This window comes from Arachis hypogaea, chromosome 13 (assembly GCF_003086295.3).
Source record: "Arachis hypogaea cultivar Tifrunner chromosome 13, arahy.Tifrunner.gnm2.J5K5, whole genome shotgun sequence".
Lineage (NCBI taxonomy): Eukaryota > Viridiplantae > Streptophyta > Magnoliopsida > Fabales > Fabaceae > Arachis > Arachis hypogaea.
This window is the reverse complement of record NC_092048.1, coordinates 50,991,109-50,998,799: the sequence shown is the minus strand read 5'-3', so window position 1 is coordinate 50,998,799 and position 7,691 is coordinate 50,991,109. Positions and strand designations below refer to the sequence as shown.

The window sequence follows — 7,691 nt, the reverse complement described above, 5'->3', positions numbered from 1 at the left end:
GATTTCAATAGCGTATCAAAACAATGAATGATTCAACTTCAAATCAGTTGAATGAGAGCGGTTTGGATTATTCTTCTGAATCGAATCAAGTGGTCGAGGTTTGGATTATTCTATTTTGAATTGAATGGAATGGAATGCAATCGCTAAATTCAGTTGTTTATGAACACAATTTTCTGTTCATTTGGTATTGTGCATTGGTTTTGTTTTACTAATATTTTCGGTTCATTCTAGACGTAGGTGTTTCTAAATTTGAATTTATATAATGGACAATTTTTGGTTCATTTGGTATTATACAACGGTTTTGCTTTGATAATATTTTCGGTTCATTCTTCAATTATTTTGAATTGAATGGCAATAGAATGCAATTGAATAAAGTGATAGTGAATAGAATGCAGGAGTTTCTGAATTTACAGAATGCATATGTTTCGGTTTATTGGTCATTACAGAATGCACATGTTATGACAATATTTTTAGTTCATTTTACAGTCCAGGTGTGTTGTGGATGAACAGTTTGTCCTAAAGGTTGGAATGACTTTCAAGACACTAGAAGAAGCTAGAAAGTTCTACAAAGATTATTCTAAACTTGTCAGTTTTTCTACGAAAATAAGGAACACCACTTAGAAAGGAGATGAGATTAAGAATCAACTAATATTACATGTAGTAGATAGGGGAAGTAAAAATCTAAGATATCTCCAACTCTGAAGACAAACTCTTCAGCTGGAATAAACTGTCCAACTAGAATTTATGTACATATATTAAAGGATGTTGGTCTTTGGATAATTTCAAAAGTTGTTTTGAATCATTCACACTGTTGTTGTCTAAATCAAGTAGAGATGCTTAAACAACACAGGGAGCTAAGAATGTTGTGCGTCGTACCATTAAAAACAACAAGGAAGCCAGAATCAGATCGAGTAAAATATATCAGTCATTTGTAGAGCAACAGACAGTCATCGGGAACTAAATTTTATTGAAAAATATGTGAGAAATTATATTACAAGAGAAGTACGAAATATTTTCAAACAAGACGATGCCAAAGAATTTGGCAAATACTTATTAAGAATGAAAGAGAAGAATCAAATTTTTTTGTTGAGCTTAACCTTGACGCTAATCACTCCATTAAAAATGTATTTTGGGCCGATGCAAGAAGTAGGGCTGTATACGAATATTTTAGAGATGTTGTTTCATTTGATACTACTTACAACACAAACAGGTATTCCGTTCTCTACGATATAGTTTTCAGTGCATATAGCCAACAAATTTTGGTTCATAACTATTCTGAGTGTCCATTTTTGTAGGTACAATCTGGTTTTTGGTTCTTTTGTGGGTGTGAATCACCACGATCAGTCGACACTTCTCGGATGTGTTTTGTTGAAAAATGAGGACATCTAGTCATTTCAATGGTTATTCGAATGTTGGCTTTGTTGCAGGGGAGGGAAGGCACTAAAAGGAATTCTTACCGATCAATGCCCATCGATGCAAAGGGATATTAAGACCTGTATGCCAACAATAATTCACCGATGGTGCATTTGGCATAACATGAAGAAGATCCCAAGCAAATTAAATGGCTACAAGCGACACAAAAAATCGAACAAGAGATGAGTTATGTTGTTTAGAACTCGTTTACAAAAGACGCATTCAACAAAAATTGGAATGATTTTGTCACAAAGTATGGTGTTGGAGGCAATAAATGGCTTTCAGGTAATTGAGGTTTAATTCGAATCATTTAATGTTGTTACTTTTTTCGATGAAAATGAGTATAACTTTCGGTTCATTTGCACGTCTAACTTCGGTTCATTTTGCAGAGCTTTTTGAAGATCGTCATTTATAGATTCCAATTTATCTGGATAACCACTTTTGGTCTGGGATGAAAAGCACACAAAAGAGCGAGACCATGTATATTTTTTTTAACAAGTTTATCACATGCAATATCTCCTTGATTCAATTTGTAAAACAATATGATAATTGCCTAGGAAGCAGAGAATAAAGAAAGAGAGAATTTGATGTTGCAGATTTTCACACCGTAATACTGTGTGCAATAAAATCACCAATAGAGGCTCTATTTCAGCACATGTATACTCATTAAAAGTTCAGGAAAGTTCAAGCACAATTCAGAGGAAAGATGAATTGCATCACCAGATCAATGCATTCCACTCTAGGTTTTATGGCATACGAAGTTGTAGAGCAGGTTTTTAACTTAACATTCAACAAGTTTGTTGTTATATATGACACAGTATCACGCGAAGTAAAGTGCCAGTTCTTGTTGTTTGAGTCAAGGTGGATACTATGCTGCCATTCTCTAAGTGCCTTAAGCTTTGAGCGAGTAGATAAAGTGGCACCAAAATATATATTGGAATGCTGGAGTAAGAACGTAAAGAGGAGGCACACACATATCAAAAGCAGCCAAGACGAGCTTCTATTGGAGTCAAGAAGCAAGAGATTCGATGATTTGGTATTTCGGTCGCACAATATTTGCGAATTTGCGTCAAAATCTGAGGAGCTGACTAGAATTCTGCACTGGGATTTCGATAATGTCATGGACGAGATGCAAAAATATCAAGCAAAAAATAAAAGTAAATGTTCGTTATCTCATTAAGACGCTACGTTGAGTGATGTTAACGACCTTCAAAGCCCCCAACATGTTAGAACAAGAGGCCGTCTCAAGAACAGATTAGGATCAAATATGGAAAAAAAGATTGCAAATGCAATAAAGAAAAAGAAAAAGCTAGCTCTAAGTGAGGTAACATTGATTTGCTTTTGATGAGGGAAAAATTTGTTGGTGCATTTTGCTAGTATATAATTTATTTTCTTTTTTGCAGTTGAACCTTTTAGATGGTGGATCAATGATTGATGCACAGGATATGGATTATCCTGGAGAGGATTATAAAAGTTTCGATTTTTATTAACATAAATTTTGATTCATGTAAGACTAAATTTTGGTTCATCTGGGTTCTAGTCATATAATGAGAGTTAATTTGGATTCATGTTTTATTGAATTGTTACTTCTGCAATTGTGTTATGTCAAATAGTTTAGGTGTTTTTGAAATTGAATAATGATATATACATTTTTTTGTTTTCGTGCATTAATTTTGATTTATTTGTGTTTTTTGGCGTTCTTGATGTTTGATAAATACATTGAATCCATTCACTGTAAACTTAGATTCATTCAATACAGTCCAGACAGTTCCAACAAATATAAACATTAACACTAACATTAACATTTACATTAACATTAACATATTTACATTAAAAAAAGATTTTTAAATATATACATTAACACTTACAACGAGTCAAAGAAAAATGTTTGCTTTTTTACGAGTTAAATAAATTAGTGTTAATTACAATTCCTTACAACGAGTCAATGATTGAAATTATAATCTATTACTTTCTAAATCCCCAGATGAGAATTTACAAAAAGGGCTTGAGAGAGCAGCGGATGACTTTGGGAGTCTTATCGCTCCAGATGCCTTAATGAATTTGTTTTTCAATTTATTTATCTTGTGCAAGAGAATGGTTGGACTATATTCCGCCTGAAAGCATTTATTTCTTCCTACAATTCAATTGAAAGAAATTACTTAATTTGAACCCAACTAAAATAAGAAATAAACAAAATTTTATTAAGAAAGAAATTAGTTACCCGTTTCTAATTTTTACATCTATACTTCCCATTTTTTATCTTTTCAGGATCAATTGTTTCCAGCCATTTCATCATATATATCATGCAATCAAAACTAAGAAAGAAATAAGAAGGTAAAATATGATTAATAGGAGAGACAATAAAACATATTAATAATAGTACTATATCAAAGAAAGATTTACTTTGTTCGTTGACTGCAGATCAGAATATATAGTGCTTCAAGAGAACTTGGAAGAGCTACTGATGAGTAGATATTTTATACGCTTTTTGGCATCATTTTCATATAGTTTTCATTATATTTTGTTTAAGTTTTATTATATTTTCATAGGTTTTAGTGCAAAATTTATATTTTTAGATTCTACTTTGAGTTTGTGTGTTTTATGATGATTTCAAGTATTTTCTGGTTGAAATTGAATAGTTTTGGCAAAGTTTGATTCAGAGACAGAGAAAAGACTGCAGATACTATCAGGATCTGACCTCCATGCACTCGAAGGAGCATTTCTAGAGCTATAGAAGTCCAAATAGTGCGCTCGCAATGGCTATGGAAAGCTAAAACTTCCAGGGCTTTCCAGAAATATATAATATTCTATACTTTGCTTTGGAAATGAAGGCCCAAAACTGGTGTTCAATACCAACTACCAGCCCCATTCCTGGCGTCCAATGCCCAAAATGGGGTAGCTCGCGTCCAACGCCCATTCAGGAGTCCAAAGCTGGCGTTGGACGCCCAAAAGGGAGCACTAGCTCGTGGCTTCACTCAAACTCAGCTCAAACACTCACCAAGTAGGTCCGGAAAGTGGATTTTCGCACTATAGGACTAGTTATCTTATTTCTGTAATTCTTAGTTATCATATTAGTCTATATAGAACAAGGATCACCCTTGTTCAGGACATTTATGTCATATTTTCGAATACATTACTTTTATGTACAGTATGAGTCACTAACCTCCTAGGTTAAGGTTAGGAGCTTAGCTGATTCTTATGGATTAATAATATCACTATTCTTTTTCAATCTATGCTTGATTCTATTCTAAGATGTATCTTCGTTCTTCATCTTAATGGATTGGGAGTGTAACTTGACCGTTATCCCTTTTCCACATGAGTTCTTGCGAGTCCTTGATGGGATAGTAATGAACCAAAAGCTTGATTATACATCTCTTAGACGGCTAATCCATGACTTCGTTGGGTACTTGGAGACATCAGTGCAGCCGAGGTACGGGGCGATTAGAGCCTTTATATTATAGGCTAGAACCAAAGAAGCAACATTCTCTTATCTGGAAGATCCGACCTTGTCTGTGGCGTTTTGAGTAGGATCACCAAGGGAATAGACTGCTAGAGCTTCACCCCCGTTCAAATTGGATGACCGCTGACCCGTCGTTTGATCTGAAGTAGAGGAGATTAACGGCCATTGAGCCGGGGTTAATCATTTACAGCCTGCCAGAAAGAATCAGCAGAAGTTGGAGTAGATGGTGAGAAAAGTTGATCCAAAAGGAAGAAGCATCTCCGAAGCCTCAACCGTTCTCATACCATTGATTTCACACCTATCTAGTAACGTTTTATTTATTTATCTGTTTTATGCGTTTTCTCGTGACAACTATATTTTCTATCCACCTGACTAAGATCTGCAAGGTAACCATTGCTTGCTCAAACCAACAATCTCCGTGGGATCGACCTTCACTCACCTGAGGTATTACTTGGACGATCCAGTGCACTTGCCAATCTATCTGTGCGAAACTTGCCAATCTTGGCGCCGTTGCCGAGGATTGTTCGGATTTGACAAACTACTGGATTATCTTGTTGGTTAGATTAAGTACTTTTTATTTTTGTTTGTGTCTTTTGTTTTCTTTTTCAAAAACTTTTTTAAAATCCATCTTTTCTTTGTCTTTTGTTTGAGTCAAGTGTCAGTTCTTAAGTTTGGTGTCCTGTCTGTTTTCATCTTTTTCCTTAAAAATTTTCAAAAATTAAAAAAAGTGTTCTTCTTGGTATTCAAGTTGTTCTTGTTTCTTTTCTTATTTTGGTCTTAAAAATTTTAAGTTTGGTGTCGTTTAGTTGTTTTTCCTTAAAATTTCGAAAAAGCTAGTGTCTTTGAACTAAAAATTTTAAGTTTGGTATCTTTTGGTTGTTTTTCTCTTTCTTCATTAATTCAAAAAAAAAGTAAAAAAATATCTTTTTATCTTTATTCAAAACTTTTCGAAAATCTTGTTTCCTTTCTTATTTTGATTTAAGAATTTTTAAGTTTGGTGTTTTCTTGTTAGTAAAGTCAAATTTCAAATCTTATATTTTTAAATTTTTTCAAATCTTTTCTTTTAATTTAATTCTTTCCTATCTTATCTTTCTTTTAAAATTTTAAAATTCAAAAATTTTTCAAATCTTTATCTTATCTTTTTATCTTTCTTTAAATTTCAAGTCATTATCTTATCTTATCTTAATTTTAAATTTCAAAATCAAATCTTTTCAAAATTCAAATCTTTTTCAAATCTTCACCATATCTTATCTTTTCAACTTTATTTTCAAATCTTTATCTTATTTTGTTTAAAATTTCAAAATTTTTAAAATCAAATCTTTTTCAAATATCCTATCTTATCTTTTCAAATCTTTCTTAATTAGCTACTTGTTTTCTCTTCCTTCTTTTTTAAAACCTCCTAACTAATTCCTCTTTCTTCTATTTTTAAAAACTTCTTACTTCCTACTCTCTTTTCTTTTTTGAAAATCATCTTTTAATTTTCAAATATTTTTAATTCAATTAATAAATAAAATAAAAACAAAAAATATTTTAATTCTAATTTCTCTTTTTACTTCTTAAATTTTTGGATTCTTCTACCCCTCTATTCGAATTCTTCTTTCCATTCCCCTATCTTCATTCTTCTTTCTTCTTCACATCTCACAGGGAGTTCTCTATACTTTGACATAGAAACTCCCATTCTCTTTCTTTCTTGTTCTTCTTTTTCTTGTTTATAAGCAGGAACAGAGATAAAGAACCACTCTTTGATCCTGATCTTGAACCTGAGAGGACCCTGAGGAAGCGTTTACAACAAGCTAAAGCACAACACTTTAGAGGAGACTTCATAGAACTTTTCAAACAAGAAACTGAAAATACAAACATGGCAGCTGAACAGAATAATGGAGGAGATGCGAGGAAGGTTCTTGGTGACTTCACTGCACCCACTTCTAACCTCTATGGAAGAAGTATCTCCATACCTGGCATTAGAGCAAATAACTTTGAGCTTAAGCCTCAGTTAGTATCTCTAATGTAACAAAATTGCAAATTCTATGGACTTCCACTGGAAGATCCACATCAATTTCTATCTGAATTCTTGAAAATCTGTGATACTGCTAAGACCAATAGAGTGGATCCTGAGGTTTACAGGCTTATGCTTTTTCCTTTTGCTGTTAGAGACAGAGCTAGGATATGGTTGGATTTTTAACCTAAGAAAAGCCTAGACTCTTAGAAAAAGTTGGTCAATACTTTCTTGGCCAAATTCTTTCCACCTCAAAAGATGAGCAAGCTCAGGGTGGAAGTTCAAACCTTCAGACAAAAAGAGGGTGAATCTCTCTATGAAGCTTGGGAAAGATACAAGCAATTGATCAGGAGATGTCCTCTTCACATGCTCTTAGAATGGACTGTCCTAGGTACCTTCTATGATGGTCTATCTGAGATGTCCAAGATGTCATTGGACCACTCTGCTGATGGATCACTCCACTTGAAGAAAATGCCTGAAGAGGCATAGGAACTCATTAAAATGGTTGCAAATAACCAATTCATATATACTTATAAGAGAAACCATGTACACAATGGCGTAGCTCAGAAGAAAGGAGTCCTGGAGGTTGACACTCTGAATGCCATACTGGCTCAGAACAAGATCTTGACCCAACAGGTCAATATAATCTCAGCATTTGACTGGAATGCAAGCTGCAGCTGGCAGCACTCAAGATACCTCCTATGAAGGAGATGCTTATGATCCAAATCAACCCATGATGGAAGAGGTGAATTATATATGAGAATCCTTTAGAAACACTTACAACTCCTCATGGAAAAATCATTCTAACCTTTCAGGGAAAGA

The 7,691-nt window shown here is 33.7% G+C and overlaps 1 non-coding gene across 1 annotated transcript; it reads right to left on the bottom strand.

Moving 5' to 3' along the window:
- Window positions 1-7,133: 7,133 nt before the first annotated feature.
- Window positions 7,134-7,241, bottom strand: LOC112739391 (small nucleolar RNA R71). The gene has a single exon (XR_003170329.1). It is a non-coding gene; the product is annotated as a small nucleolar RNA R71 (small nucleolar RNA).
- Between the last annotated feature and the right edge of the window lie 450 nt (window positions 7,242-7,691).